This window comes from Procambarus clarkii, chromosome 63 (genome assembly GCF_040958095.1).
Source record: "Procambarus clarkii isolate CNS0578487 chromosome 63, FALCON_Pclarkii_2.0, whole genome shotgun sequence".
Lineage (NCBI taxonomy): Eukaryota > Metazoa > Arthropoda > Malacostraca > Decapoda > Cambaridae > Procambarus > Procambarus clarkii.
The window spans coordinates 3086034-3109899 of NC_091212.1; the positions used below are offsets into that span (position 1 = coordinate 3086034).

General features: G+C 43.0%; 1 protein-coding gene across 2 annotated transcripts in view; it reads left to right on the forward strand.

Annotated features, from left to right (window-relative positions):
* The window catches only part of LOC123748311 (uncharacterized), a 314236-nt gene that overhangs the window by 113353 nt on the left and 177017 nt on the right, over positions 1-23866 (forward strand). Inside the window, exon 6 of one of the 2 annotated variants that reach the window (XM_069308618.1) lies at positions 5511-5807. The exons of the other annotated variant lie outside the window; for it this stretch is intronic. The gene's annotated coding sequence lies outside the window, so the exon portion shown is untranslated. Of the gene's footprint in view, positions 1-5510; positions 5808-23866 lie in introns of those variants that run through there. 2 annotated transcript variants of the gene reach the window in all.

The window sequence follows — 23866 nt, forward strand, 5'->3', positions numbered from 1 at the left end:
GGGTTGATTAGTTGTGTGCTGGGGTGTGTGTTAGGGTGGTAGGGTGTTTGGTAGTGTGGTGGGGTTGTGTGGTAGTGTGATTGAGTGTGTGGTAGTGTCGTTAGGTTGTGTAGTATTGTGGTGGGATTGTGTAGTATTGTGGTGGAGTGTGTGGTAGTGTGGTGTTATGTTTGGTAGTGTGATGGGGGTGTGTGGTAGTGTTGTTGGGTGTTTGGCAGTGTGGTGGGGTGTGTGGTAGTGTGGTGGGATTGTATGGTAGGATGGTGGGGTTTGTGGTTGTGTTATGGGGTGTATGGTAGTGTGGTGGGGTGTGTGGCACTGTGGTGGGGTGTTTGGTAGTGTTGTGGGGTTTGTGGTACTGTGGTGGGGTGTGTGTAGTGTTCTGGGATGTGTGGTAGTGTGGTGTGGTGTGGTGGGGTGTGTGGTAGTGTTGTGGGGTTGTGTGGTACTGTGGTTGGGTTGTGTGGTAGTGTGGTGGGGTGCGTTTTAGTGTGTTGGGGTGTGTGGTAGTGTGGTGGGGTGTGTGGTAGTTTGGTGGGGTGTGTGGTAGTGTGTTGGGGTGTGTGGTTGTGTGGTGGGGGTGTGTGGTTGTGTGGTGGGGTAGTGTGGTGGGTGTGTGGTAGTGTGGTAGGGTTGTGTGGTAGTGTGGTGGGGTGTGTGGTAGTGTAGTGGTGAGTGTGGTAGTGTGAGGGGTGTGTGGTAGTGTGGTCGGGTTTTGGTAGTGTGGTGGGGTATGTGGTAGTGAGGTGGGGTGTGTGTAGTTTTCTTGGACGTGTGGTAGTGTGGTGGGGTTGATTGGTTGGGTGGTGGGGTATGTGGTAGTGTAGTGGGGTGTGTGGTAGTGTGGTGGGGGTGTTTGTTAGTGTGATAGGGTGTGTGTTAGTGTAGTGGGAAGTGTGGTAGTGGGGGGTGTGATAGTGTGGTGAGGATGTGTGGTAGTGTGGTGGGGTGTGTGGCAGCGTGGTGGGGGTGTTTGGTAATTTGGTGGGGTGTGTGGTACTGTGGTGGGGTGTATGTAGTGTTCTGGGGTGTGTAGTACTGTTGTGGGGTTGTGTGGTAGTGTGGTGGGAGGCGTTATTGTGTGGTGGGGTGTGTGGTAGTGTCGTGGTGTGTGTGTATAGTGTTCTGGGGTGTGTAGTAGTGTGGTGGGGTGTGTGGTAGTGTGGCTGGGTGTGTGGTAGTGTGGTGGGGTGTGTAGTAGTGTTGTGAGATGTTTGGTAGTATGTAGGGGTGTGTGGTAGTGTGGTGGAGTTGTGTGGTAGTGAGGTGGGGATTGTGGTAGTGTGGTGGGGTTTGTGGTAGTGTGGTGGGGTGTGTGGTAGTGTGGTCTGGTCGTGTGTTAGTGTAGTAGGGTGTGTGGTAGTGTGGTGGGGTTGTGTGGTAGTGTGGTGGGTTGTGTGGTAGTGTGGTGAGGTGTGTGTAGTGTTCTGGGGGATGTGGTAGTGTGGAGGGGTGTGTAGTAGTGTAGTGAGACGTGTGGTATTGTGGTGGGGTGTTTGGTGGTGTGGTGGGATGTGTGGTAGTGTTGTTGGGTGGTTGGTTGTGTGGTGGGGTGTGTGATAATGGGGTAAAGTTGATTGATTGTGTGGTGGGGTGTGTGGTACGGTGTGTTTTAGGGTGGTAGGGTGTGTGGTAGTGTGGCGGGGTAGTATGGTAGTGTGATGGGGTTTGTGGTAGTGTGTTGTGGTGTGTGGTAGTGTGGTAGGGTTGTGTAGTATTGTGGTGGGGTTGTGTATATTGTGGTGGAGTGTGTTGTATTATGGTGAGGTGTGCGGTAGTGTGGTGTGGAAGTGTGGTGGGGTTTTGAAAAATTGTGATAGGGTGTATGTGGTAGTGTGGGGGTGGGGTAGTGTGGAGGGGTGTGTGGTAGTGTGGTGAGGTGTGTGGTAGTGTGGTGGTATTTTGTGGGTAATGGGGTGAGGTTGTTTGGCAGTGTGGTGGGATGTGTGGTAGTGTGGAGGGGTGTGTGTTAGTGTGGAGGGGTTGTATTGTAGTGTGGTGGGATGTGTGGCAGTGTGGTGGGGGTGTGTGGTAGTGTGGTGGGGTTGTGTAGTATTGTGGTGGGGTGTGTGGTAGTGTGGTGGGGTGTGTTTTAGTGTGTTGTGGTGTGGAGGGGATGTGTGGTTGTGTTACGGGATTGTGTGGTAGTGTGGTGGGGTGTGTGGTTGTGTGGTGGGGTTGTGTGGTAGTGTTATGGGGTTGGGTGGTAGTGTGGTGGGGTGTGTGGTAATGTGGTGGTGTGTGGGAGTATGGTGGGGTGTGTGGTAGTGTGGTTGGGTGTGTGTAGTGTTCTGGGGAGTTTGGTAATTTTGTGGGGTGTGTGGTAGTGTTGTGGGGTGTGTGGTAGTTTGGTGGGATGAGTGGTAGTGTGGTGGGCGGGGGGTGTGTGGTAGTATTGTGGAGTGTGTGTTAGTGTCGTGGTGTTGATTGATAATGTGGTGGGGTGTGTAGTAGTATTGTGAGATGTTTGGTAGTATGTTGGGGTGTGTGTTAGTGTGGTGGGGTTGTGTGGTAGTGTTCTGGGGTGTGTGGTAATGTTGTGTGGTGTGTGGTAGTGTGGTGGGGTGTGTAATAGTGTGGTGCGGTGTGTGGTAGTGTGATGGGGTTGTGTGGCAGTGTGGTGGGGTGTGTGGTAGTGTGGTGGTGTGTGTGGTAGAGTGGGGTGTGGTAGTGTGGTGGGATGTGTGGTAGTGTGGTGAGGTGTGTGTAGTGTTCTGGGGTGTGTGGTAGTGTGGTGGGGAGTGTAGTAGTGTGGTGGGGTGTTTGGTAGTGTGGTGGGGTGTGTGGTAGTGTGGTGGGGTGTGTGGTAGTGTGGTGGGTTGTGTGTTAGTGTGGTGGGGTTGTGTTGTGGGGTGTGGTAGTGTGGTGGGGTGTTTGGTAGTGTGGTGGGGTGTGTGATAGTGGGGTAGGGTTGATTAGTTTTGTGGTGGGGTGTGTGTTAGGTTGGTAGGGTGTTTGTGGTAGCGTGGGTGGGTTGTGTGGTAGTGTGATGGGGTGTGTGGTAGTGTGCTGGGGTTGTGTAGTATTGTGGTGGGGTTGTGTAGTGTTGTGGTGGAGTGTGTGGTAGTGTGGTGTTATGTATGGTAGTGTGGTGGGGTGTGTGGTAGTGTTTTTGGGTGTTTGGTAGTGTGGTGTGGTTATGTAGTATTATGGTGGGGTGTGTGGTAGTGTGGTGAGGGTGTGGTTGTGTGGTGGGGTTGTGTAGTATTGTGATGAGGTGTGTGTGGTAGTGTGTGGGGGGGTTGTGTGGTAGCGTGGGGTGGAGGTAGTGTGATGGGGTGTGTGGTAGTGTGGTGGGATGTGTGGTAGTATGGAGAGGTTTGTGGTAGTGTGGTTGGGTGAATGATAGTGTCGTGGGGATGTGTAGTAGTGTGTTGGGGGTGTGTGGTAGTGTGGTGGGGTGTGTGGTAATATAGAGAGGTTTGTAGTAGTGTGGTTGGGTGTATGATAGTGTCATGGGGATGTGTAGTAGTGTGTTGGGCTGTGTGGTAGTGTGGTGGGGTGTGTGGTAGTGTGGTGGTGCTGTTTTGTGGTAGTGTTGTGAGGTTGTGTGTCATTATGGTGGGGTGTATAGTAGTGTGGTGGGATGTGTGGTAGTGTGGAGGGGTGTGTAGTAGTGTGGTGAGGATGTGTGGTAGTGTGTTGGGGTGTGTGGTTGTGTTGAGGGGTGTGCAGTAGTGTGGTGGGGTGTGTTGTAGTGTGGTGTGGTGAGTTGTAGTGCGGTGGGGTTGTGTGGTAGTGTGGTGGGGTGTGTGGTAGTGTGGTGGGGTTGTGCAGTGTGGTGGGGTGTGTGGTAGTGTGGTGGGTTGTGTTGTTGTGTGGTGGGGTGTGTTGTAGTGTTGTGGGGATGTGTGGTAGTGTTGTGGGGTTGTGTGGTAGTGTGGTGGGGTGTGTGGTAGTGTGGTTTAGGTGTGTGGTAGTGTTGTGGGGTTGTGTTTTAGTGTTGTGGGGTTGGGTGGTAGTGTGGTGGGGTGTGTGGTATTGTGGTGGTATGTGTGGTATTGTGGTAGGGTGTGAGGTGTTGCGGTGGGATGTGTGTTGTGTTCTGGGGTGTGTTGTAATGTTGTGGGGTACGTCGTAGTGTGGTGAGGTGTGTCTCTAGTGTAGTGGGGTGTGTTGTAGTGTGGTGGGATGTGTGGTAGTGTGGTGGGCTGTGTGGTAATGTAGAGGGGTTGTGTGGTAGTGTGGTGGGGTGTGTGGTAGTGTCGTGGGGTGTGTGTGGTAGTGTTGTGGGGGTGTGTGTTAGTGTGGTCGGGTCGTATGGTAGTGTGTTGGAGTGAGTGGTAGTGTGGTGGGGTTGTGTGGTAGTGTGGTGTTGTTTGTGGTAGTGTGGTGGGGTTATGTTGTAGTGTGGTGGGGTTTGTATTAGTAAGGTGGGGTGTGTGGTAGTGTGGTGGGGTTGTGTGGTAGTGTTCTGGGGTGTGTGGTAGTGTAGTGGGGTGTGTAATAGTGTGGTGGGATATGTGGTAGTGTGGTGGGATGTATGGTGGTGTGGTGGGTTCGTGTGGTAGAGTGATGGGGTGTGTGGTAGTGTGATGGGGTTGTGTGGCAGTGTTGTGGGGTGTTTGGTAGTGTGGTGGTGTGTGTGGTAGAGTGGGGTGTGGTAGTGTGGTGAGGTGTGTGTAGTGTTCTGGGGTGTGTGGTAGTGTGGTGGGGTGTGTGGTAGTGTGGTGGGTTGTGTGTTAGTGTGGTGGGGTTGTGTTGTGGGGTGTGGTAGTGTTGTGGGGTGTTTGGTAGTGTGGTGGGGTGTGTGATAGTGGGGTAGGGTTGATTAGTTGTGTGGTGGGGTGTGTGTTAGGGTGTGTGGTAGCGTGGGTGGGTTGTGTGTTTACTAGTTGTGTTTTTGCGGTGGTTGAGCTTTGCTCTTTCGGCCCGCCTCTCAAATGTCAATCAACTGTTTACTAACTACTAACTTAATCTTTATTTTATTTTTATTTTTTTTTCCCCACACCACACACCCCAGGAAGCAGCCCGTGACAGCTGACTAACTCCAGGGTACCTATTTACTGCTAGGTAACAAGGGCACTTAGGGTGAAAGAAACTTTGCCCATTTGTTTCTGCCTCGTGCGGGAATCGAACCCGCGCCACAGAATTACGAGTCCTGCGCGCTATCCACCAGGCCCCCACAGTGTGTGGTAGTGTGATGGGGTGTGTGGTAGTGTGGTGGAGTGTGTGGTAGTGTGGTGGGGTGTGTGGTAGTGGGGAAGGGTTTTGTATTAGTGTTTCGGACATGACAATAGCAACACTGTCGATCTCGTCACAAATAATAAATTATCAAATAAAAACTGGTGAGATGTCGGATATTTAAATGGTGATATATTCTTAACAATTTTAATTAATCTTCCTCTCTTAAATTTAGGGTGGAAAATAGTTTTGCATAATATGTTGAGTCGGTACACGTCACCAGTATACACAAATATTCATCTTTAACCGCTTATTTCAATATCTTACATAAAGTACTGAAATAGTGATGGTTTATGTATAATACCAATTGTGGTATATGTTGACAGGCTGGACAGCCCTTCACAGGGCAATCGAAGGTCGTCACGACTACACTGTGAAGATCCTCCTCGACGCTGGAGCAGACGTCAACGCTACAAATGATGGCGGTATGAGTCACACTTATGGATCTCAAAATTATATAACACTCATGTCACACAACACACCACACTTATCATGTGACAAAATGCAATATTTATATATTGTAATTTTACCAAAGGAGAGATATTGTAATTTTACCAAAGGAGAGAATGACTATGTTTATAGTAGGAGGTCAAACTTTTCAAATAAAATATTGTCGTAAAGTATTCTGACCATTATTCACTGATTTTATGAAAATTAAGAGTAATTTTCCTGTTGTGAATAATTTGGCCGTACTAGCATCAAACAGACAATTCTCCCTCAGCGTCAACAGTTTCTCAAGCAACTGCTCTATACCAGAGTAAGGGTAACTATTGTGTTTTAGTACTTCACACCACTGAGCTGCTCCCACTGCCGACCACCACACTTAGACTATTGAATTTTTTATAAGGGACAGAAAGAGAGAGAGGCACAGAGAAACTTAGAAACAAAAACACAGCTGGAGACAGAGAGAGAGAGGCAGAGACAAAGATAGAGGAAGAGAATGAAACAGACAGTAGGTAATAGGATGGATGGATAGACGAATAGGCGCATGAATAAATAGATAAGCCATAGGAGCCGTGATGAGGGTTCGAACCTATGTGCTGTGAGTTATCAGGCCCCCACTCTCTCTGTGTAATTTATTTCTGTGTTATAAATAGGTAAATATTTGGATAGATAGGTAGACAGATGAATAGTTGGATGGAGGGATAAGTGGATGGATATATATATAGATAGGTAAAAAGTAGATGGATGGACAGAAAAATGGATGGATAGAGAGATGAATAGATGGATGGATGTATAGGTTTAGTGATGAAAAGATGGATGGATGTATAGGTAGAAAGATGAATAGACGAATAATTAGATGGATAGGTAGATGGAAATATAAGTGGGTGGATAGATGGGTAGAAAGATGAGTTGGTGCATGGATAGATAGATAGATAAATAGATAGATAGATGAATAGATAGAAGGATAGAAAAATAGATGGATAGAAAAACAGATTGATTGATAGAAAACTTGATGGATATATTGCTTGAAGGATAGATGGCTGCACACATGGATGGAAAGAATGATAGGTGGATGAATAGATGATATATATATTTGGATAGATTGACAAAAAGATTGATAGATGATAAGGCAGATGGACAGATACACGAATAGACGTATGGAGAGAATGATAGATGGATAGATAGATATATGAGTATATGGATGGCAAGATAGGTACATATATGGATTGATGAATATATCTTAAATGAATGGATAGATTGTTGGTTAAATAGATGGATAGGTAGACTGAGAGATCGATGATCTATAGATGATAGAAGAAAATGAATAGCTAGAGGGAAAGATAGATGGATGGATTGATAGATGGAATGCTGGATAAGTAGATGGAATGAATGATGTATAGATGATATATGGTATAGATATATAGATGGATGGATTGATAGATGAATGAATAGATAAAAGAAGATAGGTGGATAGATATATAGATGGAGAGATGGGAGACAGACAGACCGAGACCACGATGGGTGACTCCTCTAGTACATACTATAAGAGAGAAGATTGTTTGTCTGTTCCAAGGTGGAGGCCACATGGTACATAAGAACATAAGAACAAAGGCAACTGCAGAAGGCCTATTGGCCCATACAAGGCAGCTCCTATTTATAACCACCCAATCCCACTCATATACTTGTCCAACCCGCGCTTGAAACAATCGAGGGACCCCACCTCCAGCAAGTTACGCGGTAATTAGTTCCACAAATCAACAACCCTGTTACTGAACCAGTATTTACCCAAGTCTTTCCTAAATCTAAACTTATCCAATTTATACCCATTGTTTCGTGTTCTGTCTTGTGTTGATACTTTTAATACCCTATTAATATCCCCTTTGTTATGTCCATTCACCCACTTGTAAACCTCTATCATGTCACCTCTAACTCTTCGCCTTTCCAGTGAATGCAACTTAAGCTTTGGTAATCTTTCTTCATATGAAAGATTTCTAATTTGGGGAATTAACTTAGTCATCCTACGCTGGACACGTTCAAGTGAATTTATATCCATTCTATAATATGGAGACCAAAACTGAACTGCATAATCTAAATGGGGCCTAACTAGAGCAAGATATAGCTTGAGAACCACACCAGGTGTCTTGTTACTAACGCTGCGATTAATAAATCCAAGTGTCCGATTTGCCTTATTACGAACATTTATGCATTGATCCTTTTGTTTTAAATTCTTACTAATCATAACTCCCAGATCCCTTTCGCAATCCGACTTCGCAATCTCAACACCATCTAGCTCGTATCTTGTAACTCTATCATCATTACCTAGCCTCAGAACTTTACATTTATTAGCATTAAACTGCATTTGCCAATCCTTTGACCATTTCACCCTATCTAGATCAACTTGAAGTGATAGTGAGTCCTCCTCCGAATTAATTTCCCTACCGATTTTCGTATCATCGGCAAATTTGCAAATGTTGCTACTCAAACCTGAATCTAAATCATTTATATATATTATAAACAACAGAGGTTCCAGGACAGAGCCCTGAGGTACTCCACTGACAACATTATCCCACTCTGACTTAACCCCATTTATACTAACTCTCTGTTTCCTTTGGAATAGCCATGCCCTAATCCAAGTTAATATAGCACCCCCAATACCATGAGCTTCTATTTTGTTAATTAGTCATTCATGTGTCACTGTATCAAAAGCTTTGCTAAAGTCAAGGTACACAATATCACAATCCTTACCACTATCAACTGCCTCAACTATGCTAGAATAAAAAGATAACAAATTTGTTAAACATGAACGACTATTTATATAACCATGTTGCGACTCAATTATTAATTTATGTTTTTCAAGATGAAGACGAATTTTATTTGCTATTATAGATTCGAGTAACTTTCCCACAATAGACGTTAGGCTAATTGGTCGATAGTTAGATGCAAGTGATCTATCTCCTTTCTTAAAAACTGGTATCACATTAGCAACTTTCCAAAACTCTGGCACTCTGCCTGACTCTATTGATTTATTAAATATGGTTGACAGTGGGTCACATAGCTCCTCTTTGCATTCTTTAAGCACCCTGGCAAACACTTCATCCGGCCCTGGGGATTTGTTTGGTTTGAGTTTTACTATTTGTTTAAGAACATCTTCCCTGGTAACTGCAAAACTCGTCAACCTATCCTCGTCCCCACCCACATAGACTTGTTCGGCTGAAGGCATATTGTTAAGTTCCTCTTTAGTAAATACAGATACAAAATATTTATTAAAAATACTACTCATCTCTTCATCACTATCTGTTATTTGACCAGTCTCAGTTTTTAATGGACCTATCCTTTCCCTAGTCTTAGTACGATATAACTGAAAAAAACCCTTTAGGATTTGTCTTTGCTTGCCCTGCTATGCGAACTTCGTAGATTCTTTTTACTTTCCTTATCTCTTTTTTAACATTTCTAACCAGTTGTACGAATTCCTGTTCTAAAGTGACCTCCCCATTTTTAATCCTTTTGTACCACGCTCTCTTTTTACCTATAAGGTTCTTCAAATTCTTTGTTATCCACTCTGGGTCATTAGTATTCGATCTATTCAATTTGTATGGTATACTACGTTCCTGTGCTTTGTTTAGAATATTCTTAAATAAGTTATATATTGAATCCATATCGAAATCCCCATTTAAGTCACCTATCGCTGGGTTCATGTCTCGCTCCAAGACCGGCCCACACCCCATACCCAAGACTTTCCAATCAATTTGACCCAAAAAATTTCTTAGGCTATTAAAATCAGCTTTTCGAAAATCTGGCACTTTAACAGAATTTTCTCCTACTGGTCTATTCCATTCTATGCTAAATCTGATTTCTTTGTGATCACTGTTCCCTAGCTCACTCCCTATTTCGATGTCATTAATTTGTGTTTCCCTGTTAGTTAACACTAAATCTAAAGTATTATTTTCCCGTGTTGGTTCCTTAATGTGTTGCGTAAGAAAGCAATCGTGAAATAATTCTAGAAAATCTTCTGCTTCACTATTCCCTGTTTTGTTCAACCAGTTTATTCCACTAAAATTAAAGTCACCCATGACATAAATACTGTTAGATCTAGATGTTCTAGATATTTCATCCCATAGTTGCTTTACTTCTATTCTGTCTAAATTTGGTGGCCTATATATAACTCCTATTATAATATTATTAGCTTTTTCGTTTAATTCTATCCAAATAGTTTCTGTGTGTGGCTCAGTTTTGATTCCCTCTTTGAGACTACATTTCGAATTGTCCCTAACATATATGGCTACTCCACCTCCTCGTCTAATATATCTATCTGTGTGAAATAGTTTAAATCCATTTATTTGATATTCAGCTAATAGTTCTCTATTTTCTACATTCATCCACGTTTCGGTAAGTGCAATAATATCTATTTTTTCTGTGCAGACAAGAGCATTTAATTCGTTAATTTTATTTCTTAGACTTCTACTGTTAGTGTAATATACCCTAAATGAATTGTTATTTTGAGGCCCTTCTCTTTCCCTGATCATTTTGCCAATTCCTTTCTCCCACAAACACATACTTTTATTACCTCCTTCCTCCAAATCAATTCCCATACCTCTATCTACTAACAGTTTAAACCCAAACAAACACCTCTAACCACTTCTTCCAACGAGTTCGCAACAGCAACAACCCCAGCTCTCGATAGATGCACCCCAACACGAGCATACATTTCATTTCTTCCATAGAAGTGTTCCCAGTTGTCTATGAAAGATATTGCATTTGATTTGCAATATCTTTCCAGCCGGCAATTGACACCAAGTGCCCTCGACATCCATTCATTTCCCACTCCTTTGCTTGGAAGAATGCCACATATGATCGGGATTCCTCCCTTGCTCCTAATTAATTCAATGGCTGTCCTGAATCTCTGTATTAGTTCCTCACTCCTAACTCGCCCAACATCATTACCCCCTGCACTAATACAAATAATGGGTTTGTTTCCATTTCCCGTCATAATATCATTCATGTTTCCAACAATATCACCAATTCCAGCTCCCGGATAGCAAGCCCTTAATCTGTTCCCCCTATCTCTGGCACAAAACGTTCTGTCTAAATACCTCACCTGGGAATCTCCCACAACCAAAATTCGCTTCGATTCTCCCTTTTCCTTTCGAGCAGTTTGAGGGACCTGCGCTTCAATGCTCCTCGTTGCTTTGCCTCCTCTTTGAACAACAGGTTCACCACAGCACTCGTCCTCTAATACGTCAAATGTGTTAAAAGTCCTTAGGTGTAGGCTATTAGTTGTCGGTTTTGCCAAGGTCTTCTTAAGACCCCTGTCTTTCACAACTTGCCAAGACGAGGTCTCCTTATTACTGGTTCCGTCAGTCCTTCTTAATGAGGTCCCGTCAACACTGGCCTCCTCCTTCGTTTCCTCCCGAAGTCTCAGCCGTCGTACCTCCTCCCGTAGGGAATCCATCTCTGCTCTCAGAGCTCCAACCAGACTCACCAAATCCTTTACTAATCCTTCCATTATTGCAATAATAATGTTACTAGAATCGGAGCTCCAGCTAACACAACCTCTCACTGTGGAATTGGTACTGGCTGGCCTCGCCCAGACTGGCAGAGAGAATGGTCTGGTGAACGGGATGAACACTGGAGTGGTCGGGGTCGCCACGAGTACAAAAGGAACAGCTTGCCAGTGACACATTCAGGCCCCCCATGAAGGGTTTTGGCACTGTCCGACAGCTGCACGGCTAAATATTTTCAAAACAAACATAAACAATCATATTAGTAATATGCTCCATTATTCACTGATTTCGGGAATATTAACAGAACTTTGCACATGATAATTTAAAAAGATAATTTTTCCACAGCATGAAAGGTTTCTCAAGCGACCGTTCTTTGTCATAGTAAGTGGTAACTACTCTTGTTTTAGCATTTGACACCACGGAGCTCCTCTCTCTGTTGACACTGTCACGAATTGGGTGGTGAGTGGGGGGGGGGGGGTTGAAATTTCAAATGTTGTCTAGGGGAACAGATGATTTTACTTGATCCTGGGGGAAATCAGGGAGTAAGGAATTAGCCTAGTACAAAAGACAGAATTTATATTTATATATATATATATATATATATATATATATATATATATATATATATATATATATATATATATATATATATATATATATGTATATATATATGTATATATATATATATATATATATATATATATATATATATATATATATATATATATATATATATATATATATATATATTAGTATATTTTGGTAGCAGTCTTTCCTGTAGACATATATTATTAAATATGACCGAAAAAGTAAGATTAATAATTCTAACACGAATTTTCTCTATCTTTCTTATGTTTCTTTTCACTGTTGATGGTAATTCAAAAATCAATTCTCCAAAATTCATTTTTATTTCTAGTCTGACCCGACACTTGAGCACGTTTCGTAAAACTTATTACATTTGCAAAGACTTTAGTTTACACACACACAACTTTAACTGAATAGAGCTTAAACATCTTTCAGTTTTTATACCTACATTTGGGTGAAGTGACATGTTACAATAGTTTTGGATGAGGTGAAAATAAACTTTTAACACAAGACTGGACACGAAACAATTGGTATTAAAGGTAGGTAACTGCAGAAGGCCTATTTTTATTGCCCCATATTTCTTGATGCTTCTATATCAGTTAAAGTTGTGTGTGTGTGTGTAAAATAAAGTCTTTGAAAATGTAATAAGTTTTACGAAAAGCGCTCAAGTGTTGCGTCAGACAAGAAATAAAAATAAATTTTGGAGAATTGATTTTTGAATTACTATCAACAGTGAAAAGAAACGTAAGAAAGATCGAGAAAATTCGTGTTAGAATTATTAATCTTACTTTTTCGGTCATATTTAATAATATATATATATATATATATATATATATATATATATATATATATATATATATATATATATATATATATATATATATATATATATATATATATATATATATATATATATATATATATATATATATATATATATATGCGAACAAGCCTGAATGGTCCCCAGGACAATATGCAACTGAAAACTCACACCCCAGAAGTGACTCGAACCCATACTCCCAGGAGCCACGCAACTGGTATGTACAAGACGCCTTAATCCACTTGACCATCACGACCGGACAAAATGAGGTGATAGCCGAGGCTATTTGAACCACCCCACCGCCGGCACTCAGATAGTAATCTTGGGCATAGCATTTTACCAAATCACCTCATTCTTTGGGGCACACGTGAGGAACACAAATGCGAACAAGCCTGAATGGTCCCCAGGACAATATGCAACTGAAAACTCACACCCCAGAAGTGACTCGAACCCATACTCCCAGGAGCCACGCAACTGGTATGTACAAGACGCCTTAATCCACTTGACCATCACGACCGGACAAAATGAGGTGATAGCCGAGGCTATTTGAACCACCCCACCGCCGGCACTCGGATAGTAATCTTGGGCATAGCATTTTACCAAATCACCTCATTCTTTGGGGCACACGTGAGGAACACAAATGCGAACAAGCCTGAATGGTCCCCAGGACAATATGCAACTGAAAATTCACACCCCAGAAGTGACTCGAACCCATACTCCCAGGAGCCACGCAACTGGTATGTACAAGACGCCTTAATCCACTTGACCATCACGACCGGACAAAATGAGGTGATAGCCGAGTGTTCCTCACGTGTGCCCGAAAGAATGAGGTGATTTGGTAAAATGCTATGCCCAAGATTACTATCCGAGTGCCGGCGGTGGGGTGGTTCAAATAGCCTCGGCTATCACCTTATTTTGTCCGGTCGTGATGGTCAAGTGGATTAAGGCGTCTTGTACATACCAGTTGCGTGGCTCCTGGGAGTATGGGTTCGAGTCACTTCTGGGGTGTGAGTTTTCAGTTGCATATTGTCCTGGGGACCATTCAGGCTTGTTCGCATTTGTGTTCCTCACGTGTGCCCCAAAGAATGAGGTGATTTGGTAAAATGCTATGCCCAAGATTACTATCCGCGTGCCGGCGGTGGGGTGGTTCAAATAGCCTCGGCTATCACCTCATTTTGTACGGTCGTGATGGTCAAGTGGATTAAGGCGTCTTGTACATACCAGTTGCGTGGCTCCTGGGAGTATGGGTTCGAGTCACTTCTGGGGTGTGAGTTTTCAGTTGCATATTGTCCTGGGGACCATTCAGGCTTGTTCGCATTTGTGTTCCTCACGTGTGCCCCAAAGAATGAGGTGATTTGGTAAAATGCTATGCCCAAGACTACTATCCGAGTGCCGCGGTGGGGTGGTTCAAATAGCCTCGGCTATCACCTCATTTTGTCAGGTCGTGATGGTCAAGTGGATTAAGGCGTCTTGTACATACCAGTTGCGTGGCTCCTGGGAGTATGGGTTCGAGTCACTTCTGGGGTGTGAGTTTTCAGTTGCATATTGTCCTGGGGACCATTCAGGCTTGTTCGCATTTGTGTTCCTCACGTGTGCCCCAAAGAATGAGGTGATTTGGTAAAATGCTATGCCCAAGATTACTATCCGAGTGCCGGCGGTGGGGTGGTTCAAATAGCCTCGGCTATCACCTCATTTTGTCCGGTCGTGATGGTCAAGTGGATTAAGGCGTCTTGTACATACCAGTTGCGTGGCTCCTGGGAGTATGGGTTCGAGTCACTTCTGGGGTGTGAGTTTTCAGTTGCATATTGTCCTGGGGACCATTCAGGCTTGTTCGCATTTGTGTTCCTCACGTGTGCCCCAAAGAATGAGGTGATTTGGTAAAATGCTATGCCCAAGATTACTATCCGAGTGCCGGCGGTGGGGTGGTTCAAATAGCCTCGGCTATCACCTCATTTTGTCCGGTCGTGATGGTCAAGTGGATTAAGGCGTCTTGTACATACCAGTTGCGTGGCTCCTGGGAGTATGGGTTCGAGTCACTTCTGGGGTGTGAGTTTTCAGTTGCATATTGTCCTGGGGACCATTCAGGCTTGTTCGCATTTGTGTTCCTCACGTATGCCCCAAAGAATGAGGTGATTTGGTAAAATGCTATGCCCAAGATTACTATCCGAGTGCCGGCGGTGGGGTGGTTCAAATAGCCTCGGCTATCACCTCATTTTGTCCGGTCGTGATGGTCAAGTGGATTAAGGCGTCTTGTACATACCAGTTGCGTGGCTCCTGGGAGTATGGGTTCGAGTCACTTCTGGGGTGTGAGTTTTCAGTTGCATATTGTCCTGGGGACCATTCAGGCTTGTTCGCATTTGTGTTCCTCACGTGTGCCCCAAAGAATGAGGTGATTTGGTAAAATGCTATGCCCAAGATTACTATACGAGTGCCGGCGGTGGGGTGGTTCAAATAGCCTCGGCTATCACCTCATTTTGTCCGGTCGTGATGGTCAAGTGGATTAAGGCGTCTTGTACATACCAGTTGCATGGCTCCTGGGAGTATGGGTTCGAGTCACTTCTGGGGTGTGAGTTTTCAGTTGCATATTGTCCTGGGGACCATTCAGGCTTGTTCGCATTTGTGTTCCTCACGTGTGCCCCAAAGAATGAGGTGATTTGGTAAAATGCTATGCCCAAGATTACTATCCAAGTGCCGGCGGTGGGGTGGTTCAAATAGCCTCGGCTATCACCTCATTTTGTCCGGTCGTGATGGTCAAGTGGATTAAGGCGTCTTGTACATACCAGTTGCGTGGCTCCTGGGAGTATGGGTTCGAGTCACTTCTGGGGTGTGAGTTTTCAGTTATATATATATATATATATATATATATATATATATATATATTGTGACGGTAACGCGTTGGTGTTCGGCTGTTTAAGGCTAGGGGTATGGCCTCGTCACATAGTTATAAAAAAAATAGAAAAACTGGAACTTCGTCTGTGGTAAGGTAAGGAGAAGACACACAAAACACAAGTAAACTTTAACAATGAAATTTTAATTACGTTAAATAAATCAAAACATGAAAATATGGACAAACAAATATGTATAATAAAATCAATGAATCAAAATAATAAGAATACTTAAATGACACAATGAAAGTTACGTTAAGGCAAAATAATAAGAAGTGCAACACAAAAGTTAAGTGGGAGGTGCTGGAATATTGGCTTAAAGCCACCACCTCTCTCAGTACACGCTAACGTCTAGCTGGGAGGAGTGCTGGCTACGAAAGCACGGAACATTCTGAAGACTGATGTTGGGGCGACCCCAGACATCAGGTAGTATTGGGGGGGGCGAGGCAGGTGCAGCCAGACCGGCGACCAATCAGCGGAGTCGTAGCGATCAACGGGTAGTTTGGTGGTTGGAGTTCGAACAGGTGGCTGGTTGCATACGTTTCTGCTCACCCTGGCAAGCCTTGCTGGTGTTTGTTGTCGTTGTTGGACATTTCTTCCATAGTCTTTTATATAGTTGTGAAGACGTAATTATGAAGGGAAGAGCAGGCTCAATCTCTTGAAGGAGATTATCGTCACAACTCTCCCCCGAAGCCTGCGGTTCTGGAAGAAGTACGTCGTTATGTGGTGGAGTAATGGATGGAGTTGCTTCTACTTCATAAACTCTGGAGAGATCATGGGCTAAGATGTTGTCAGACTCTTGGTATAGCGTGTCTCCAGGTTGAATTTCTGCAGGTAGCAAGCCCATAGTAGAAGACGTTGAGATGAGAAGTGGGCGTGCTGCAGGAGGTGTAGGGTGGTGTGGTCCGTATTGATGGTGGACCGAGCACTTTTCAGGTGTGGAGTGAAGTGCTGAAGCTTCAGGATGAGGAAGAGTAGCTCCTTGCCAATTGTTTCGTAGATCCTTGTAGCAGTAGTCGCTGACAGGTGTATTCTTCTCGCCTCGTTGCTGCATCACGACACCACCCACGTCGGTACCATTGGCGTCGACATGGAGGATGAAGGGCTTATCTGACGAGGTGAGAGTGGAATTAGAAGAGGGCATAGGAGCACGATTATTATCCTGAAAGCATTTGGGAAGATCATGAAGGATTTTGGAATTAGAAAGCGCCGACTCCTTGTCAGTGCTTTCGGGAGAAGAAGCCGGGATGGTCTCACTGTGGATGTAGGGTTCTGTGAAGGTAGAACAATTAATCAAGACAGTGGGAGGAGTACCATTATATTGCTTCAGGAGGTTGACGTGGCACAGCTGGGTCTTCCGCCGCCTATCTGGAGTCTCTATCACATAATTATTATTATTCCTGCACTCTTTGACGCAGTAGGGTCCTGAAAATTTGTTTTGTAAAGGTGAACCTGGGATAGGGAAATAAGCAAGGACGAAGTCTCCCGGCTTGAATTTTCTTACTTTGCTGGTCTGGTCGTAATGAGTCTTCATTCTCACCTGGGCTTTCAATAGATTATCATGAGCAAAGCGGTGGACTCTCTCTAGAATGTGTTGAAGGTTTTGAAGAAACTGGGGCACATTCTGATGCTCACTGAAGGTGGCATCTCTGAGAGAGTCTTTGAAAGCCTTAAGGGGAGTACGGCACTTACGGCCGTAGAGCATCTCATAAGGAGATACTCCTAGGGACTCATTGGGGAGACTTCTGAAAATACACATTATTAGGTCAATCTGCTTATCCCAATCCTTTGAGGTTTCACTACAAAACTTTTTCAAGAGTGCTTTGATGGTCTGATGACTACGTTCAAGAGAACCCTGTGAAGCAGGATGATAGGGGCTGGACAATACCTGTTTGATGTTGAACTCCTCCAGTGTCCTTTTGAAGAGATCACTGGTGAAGTTGGTGCCACAGTCACTTTGAATCTCCCTGGGAAATCCGTATTGAGTGAAGATCTTCAATAGATGTTTGATAACCGTAGCAGCCGTGATGTTCTTCACTGGAACTGCTATGGGAAATCTGGTGGTAGGACACAGGATGGTTAGGATGTAGGCGTTACCTGAACTGGTCCGAGGTAAAGGACCGACACAGTCTATTATGAGTCTGTGGAAAGGTTCCGCAGGCACCTGTATGGGAATCAGTGGTGCTCTGGGAATGGAGACGTTCGGTTTGCCTGCCATCTGACATGTATGACACTGTTTTACGTACTGTTTGACGTTATTTACCATACCTGGCCAGTAGTAGTCTTGACGAATCCCATGGTAAGTCTTGTTGAAGCCGTAGTGGGAGAATGCTCCGTGGGCCAGGTGTAGAATAGTGGGCCGCAGGCTGGTGGGAATCACAAGTTGTTCGATGTTGGCCCAATCGTCCTCCTCCTTCAGTTTACTGGGTCTATATCTGCGGTAGAGCAAGTCGTTCTCTAGGAAGAACCCAGGAATACTGTCGGGTTGAGTCTCAGCCTGGAAAAACAATGGTGTTAAAGTAAGATCTTCCCTCTGCAACTTACGGAACTCCAACTTGGTCAGATGCGGGGGTAGTTTCTGAGGGTCTTGAGGGACAGCGGTAGCAGTAGAGTCAGCTGGCTGTGGACGTGCGGCTTGTGCACGGGTGGTTACGAGAACCGGAGGAGAAACTTCATCACTCTCTTGAACCTCTGCTGGAACATACTCGAGAATAGGATTTATTGGCACAGAGTTACACACCTGGGGTTTGTCCATGACGATCAGGTTGGTCGGTTGCAGGTCTTCTGCCAAGTCGTTGCCTAGGAGAAGTTGCACTCCAGGCATGGGAAAAGGCTTTTCCCTGACGGCGACTTGGACTTCCCCGTTCACGTAGGGACAATCCAGGTGGACTCTGGCGAGAGGGTATGGAGTGGTAGCAGTGAGGTCAGTGATGAAGACTGTTTCCCCGGTGTAGACTATGTTGGGCACAGCCGACTTCAAGATGATCGATTGTAGAGCCGCTGTGTCCCTCAAGATCTTCAATTTGAAACGTCCCTCCGGATTTGAACAGTTGGCAGAGACAGTTCCAGTATACAGGTGGTTACTGAAAAGAGAAAGATCATTAACATCAACACCAACATTCATCACAGGCTTACCGGACTTAGGAGGAGTTGGTTTGGGTCTTTGTTGGTCAGTGGTTCCCTTGTATTGAGACTTACCACACTTGTCTATGGTATGTCCATAGAGTCTACAATACTTGCAGTACAGTTGTGAACCAGCTTGATCGGGGCTCACCTTCTCGTAACTGTACCACGACTTCTTACTGGAGGATGGTTCAGGTGTCAGCCGGTGGATGAGGCTGTAAGTGTCAGCCGACTTAGCACACTTCAGGTAGTCGGTTTCTTCTTTATCTGCTAAGTAGAGGCGGACAGGAGGCGGCACACGTCTCAAGAATTCTTCAACAAGCATCAGGTTGACGAGTTCTGTAAAAGTAGAGACATGTGCTGCTTCCAGCCATTTCATGAAATACCTCCGTTTCGTGTTAGCAAACTCGAGGAAGGTAGTGGTACTTGCCTTCAGGTGGTCACGGAATTTCCTTCTATAACTTTCGGTGGAAAGTAGGTAGGCGTCCAACACTGCTTGTTTCAGAGTGTAGTAGTCATTCTCAGACGCCAAAGTACTGAGTGTGACTGCAGCTCTACCTGTAAGATGGACTCTGAGAAGTGTGGCCCATTGGTTGACAGGCCAACTGAGTTGATTAGCAAGGGTTTCAAAGGTGGTAAAGAACACATCAACTTCTGCTTCTACAAAGGATGGCATTAACTTACTTGCATGTGATATATTAAAACTGACGGGAAGATTGGCAGTAGCTTGTTGGCGTTGAGTGAAGTGGGAAGTTTCCAAGGCGATTTCACGTTGACGACACTCTAGAGCCAGAGTTGCTTGTTGCTTGTCATGTTCGCGTTGCATCTCCAACTCGCGTCGTTTGGTTTCAAGCTGTACTCGTTCCCGCTCCTGGAGTGTTTCAAGCTGTACACGTTCCCGCTCCTGGAGTAGTGCAATCTCACGTTCTTGTTCTTCTCTCCGTATGGTAGCTGCTTCTCTTTGCTGCTCACGTTCAATCTTAGCCAGCTCTAGTTTAAGTTTCAGCGTTGCCAAATCAGTTTTATCTGCAATATAGTAAGTTTCATGAGTTTCAGAGTCTATCTTACCTTGCTCTAAATAGTAATCCAGCAACAGGTTGTGTAGGTCATTTTTGTTGGCTTGATAGGGAACTTCTAGTTGATACTCATGTGCAAGAGTTTGTAGTTCAGTCCTCTTGGCACGACTTAAAGTCCCTATTTCACCTGCTGGATTTGCACGGAAAGTTTGGAGACGAAACATGGTGAAATTAGCAAATAAAGGTACACGAATGTTCAATAATGAAATGTCAGAAACAGGACAACGTGGCAACTGGTACCTATCCTGTGTGATCTTTAACAATTAACGTTAAGTGAAAGATATTAAATTAAATCAAGGGCGCAGGAAATCTTGTACCCGGTACTCATGTAAGAGAATAAGGGCAAGAAAATCCTACTAACAAATGAAACAAAGTTTCGAAAACAAATGAAACAGTTAAATGCTTCAAAAGTAAAATTGGTAGTCCAAGGATGTAGGCATACCTTGCCAAGTCTCTATAGGACATAAAGCAAGTTTTTCCTACTGAATTTAATATGATACTTACAGAATTAGCGAACTTTTGTGCTCTGAAAAAATAAGCTAATTCCCTACCGTTGTATGTATCATCATCTCTGACTGACGTGTAGGGGTGCGAGGTGTCAACTGGTGACGAGAACTGCTGCTGAGGTCCCAATTCAGCAACTAAAGTTCGAGCTAGAGGAACTATGGCCCTCTTTGTCCTCCTACAGTCAGATTGCAGAAGATTGGGTACTCTTGACCCGGGGCAGACCACAGTACCAGGGTACCAATATGATGATCTGTCAGAATGAGAAATATTCAAGGGACATAGATGGTAAATACGAGTAATAACATGGAGGGAGAGATGACCAATTAAGAGTATGACTGAGGCCTACAGTCACCACGTAATCCAAAGTTGTCTCACCTTCACTATATGTTACTCTCGTAATGCACAATACACCGCACCTTATAAAAAATGAAATTGAATGAAAAATAGTAAAGCTACGTTAACAAAGTTAAATACGCTTACCATAAATTACCACTTGGCACCAGTACCTGAGTGAAGCTCCTAGGACAGGCCCCCATATAACTTGTGACGGTAACGCGTTGGTGTTCGGCTGTTTAAGGCTAGGGGTATGGCCTCGTCACATAGTTATAAAAAAAATAGAAAAACTGGAACTTCGTCTGTGGTAAGGTAAGGAGAAGACACACAAAACACAAGTAAACTTTAACAATGAAATTTTAATTACGTTAAATAAATCAAAACATGAAAATATGGACAAACAAATATGTATAATAAAATCAATGAATCAAAATAATAAGAATACTTAAATGACACAATGAAAGTTACGTTAAGGCAAAATAATAAGAAGTGCAACACAAAAGTTAAGTGGGAGGTGCTGGAATATTGGCTTAAAGCCACCACCTCTCTCAGTACACGCTAACGTCTAGCTGGGAGGAGTGCTGGCTACGAAAGCACGGAACATTCTGAAGACTGATGTTGGGGCGACCCCAGACATCAGGTAGTATTGGGAGGGGCGAGGCAGGTGCAGCCAGACCGGCGACCAATCAGCGGAGTCGTAGCGATCAACGGGTAGTTTGGTGGTTGGAGTTCGAACAGGTGGCTGGTTGCATACGTTTCTGCTCACCCTGGCAAGCCTTGCTGGTGTTTGTTGTCGTTGTTGGACATTTCTTCCATAGTCTTTTATATAGTTGTGAAGACGTAATTATGAAGGGAAGAGCAGGCTCAATCTCTTGAAGGAGATTATCGTCACAATATATATATATATATATATATATATATAACTGAAAACTCACACCCCAGAAGTGACTCGAACCCATACTCCCAGGAGCAACGCAACTGGTATGTACGCAACTGGTATATATATATATATATATATATATATATATATATATATATATATATATATATATATATATATATATATATATATGTACATATATATATATATATATATATATATATATATATATATATATATATATATATATATATATATATATATATGTACATATATATATATATATATATATATATATATATATATATATATATATATATATATATATATATATATATATATATATATATATATATATATATATATTATTAAATATGACCGAAAAAGTAAGATTAATAATTCTAACACGAATTTTTTCAATCTTTCGTACATTTCTTTTCACTGTTGGAGGTAAATCAAAAATCAATTCTCCAAAATTCATTTTTATTTCTAGTCTGACGCGACACGGGCGCGTTTCGTAAAACTTATTACATTTTCAAAGACTTTAGTTCACAAATACACAACTGAATAGAACTTACGCATCTCCGATTTTATATCTACATTTGAGTGAGGTGGAAGGGGTGAAGTGGCATTAACACAGGACAGAACAAGATGTGGCATTAATAGGGTATTAATTTCTTCAACTCAAGACAGAACAAGAGTATTAATAGGGTATTAATTTCATCAACACAAGACAGAACACGAAACAATGGATATTGAATAGAAGTGTTTGTAGAAAGCCTATTGGTCCATATTTCTTGATGCTTCTATATTGGAGCGGAGTCTTGAGGTGGGTAGAATATAGTTGTGCAATAATTGGCTGTTGATTGCTGGTGTTGACTTCTTGATGTGTAGTGCCTCACAAACGTCAAGCCGCCTGCTATCACTGTATCTATCGATGATTTCTGTGTTGTTTACTAGGATTTCTCTGGCGATGGTTTGGTTGTGGGAAGAGATTATATGTTCCTTAATGGAGCCCTGTTGCTTATGCATAATGCATAAGCATAAGCATAATGCATATGCATAAGCAACAGGGCTCCATATAAGCAACTATATATATATATATATATATATATATATATATATATATATATATATATATATATAAGCCTATACTTGCATAAACCACAAGTTAAGATTAACAATCTTTGGACAACACCCACCAGTGGGCCTCGAACCCAGAAAGCACAACTACCTTCCAGTAGCTGCCATAACTAGTACGCCTTAACCCACTACACCATCAGACCCTACAAAAGAAGTAGAGACTTCGAGATATATATACACCTCAAATATCTCCACTTCCCGAGGGCACTAGACGAGTGAGAGGTTACTCTGCGTTTTTCATCAAGCCACTGTCAATGTGAGAGAACTCGTGTCCATGCTATAAGCCTATACTTGCATAAACCACAAAAGAAGATTAACAATCTTTTTACAACACCCACCAGTGGTGTGGGAACCGACCTGTGAGATTTATATTTATTTAATTTATATGAATTTATATTTACGTTAATTTATATACTTCGATAGCAATTTGTATAATGATAAGTGACTGTATTTCTGCAATAATCTCTTAATCTCACAAATCGATCCTCTACACATTAGGGGGGTTTATATTAATTGAATATATATGCAGCCAATCAAACTACAGTAATAGACTACATACATTGAAGAGGTTCCTTATCTTATAGTACAGCATGCCATCTTCAATCTGGTGCCCCTAGGAATCACATGAGACAAGCCCATGACATTACTCTAACAAGAGAAATGTTGAACAAGAATACTTGCATAATAGACAAAACCCAAGATTCAAGAAGATTACAAATTCTTGAGGCAATTCACATAAGAATAGAGCGACCTACCATGAACACCCAAATCATGGAACTATTTACTCTACCCACCATGAGAGTAAGGACAAGACAAGAACATATCGATGCCAACACAGAAGACAATGTCCAACATAACAGGCCAATTACACTGGATTAATCTTTGTGTTTAGATAGGAGATGCCTCGTATGGGCCAATAAGCCTTCTGCAGCCCCTATGTTTATCCCTTATGTATCCCCCCATGCTTTCACCTTCATTGTATTATCACCTGACCTAATGCGGGTATAAAACCAACTAGTATTGTAAGATCTGTTCACTTGAGAATGAACCATGGAGGTTCGAAACGTCGTGCAAATTATACAAATAAGTGTAATACACTCTATAGTAAATCACTTCTTTTCTTCACCTTAAAAGTACGAAAATGAGTTTTGGAGAACTCCTATTTCAATTAAGCCCTGATGCTAAGAAAATAGTTAGAGGGATAGAAGCCCTAAACCAGAAAATAATAAATACAGAATATGCGGTCATATTCAATGAAACATGTTTGAAAGAAAACCTGCTGCCAGTATACACCAATATATATATATATATATATATATATATATATATATATATATATATATATATATATATATATATATATATATATAAGCCTATACTTGCAT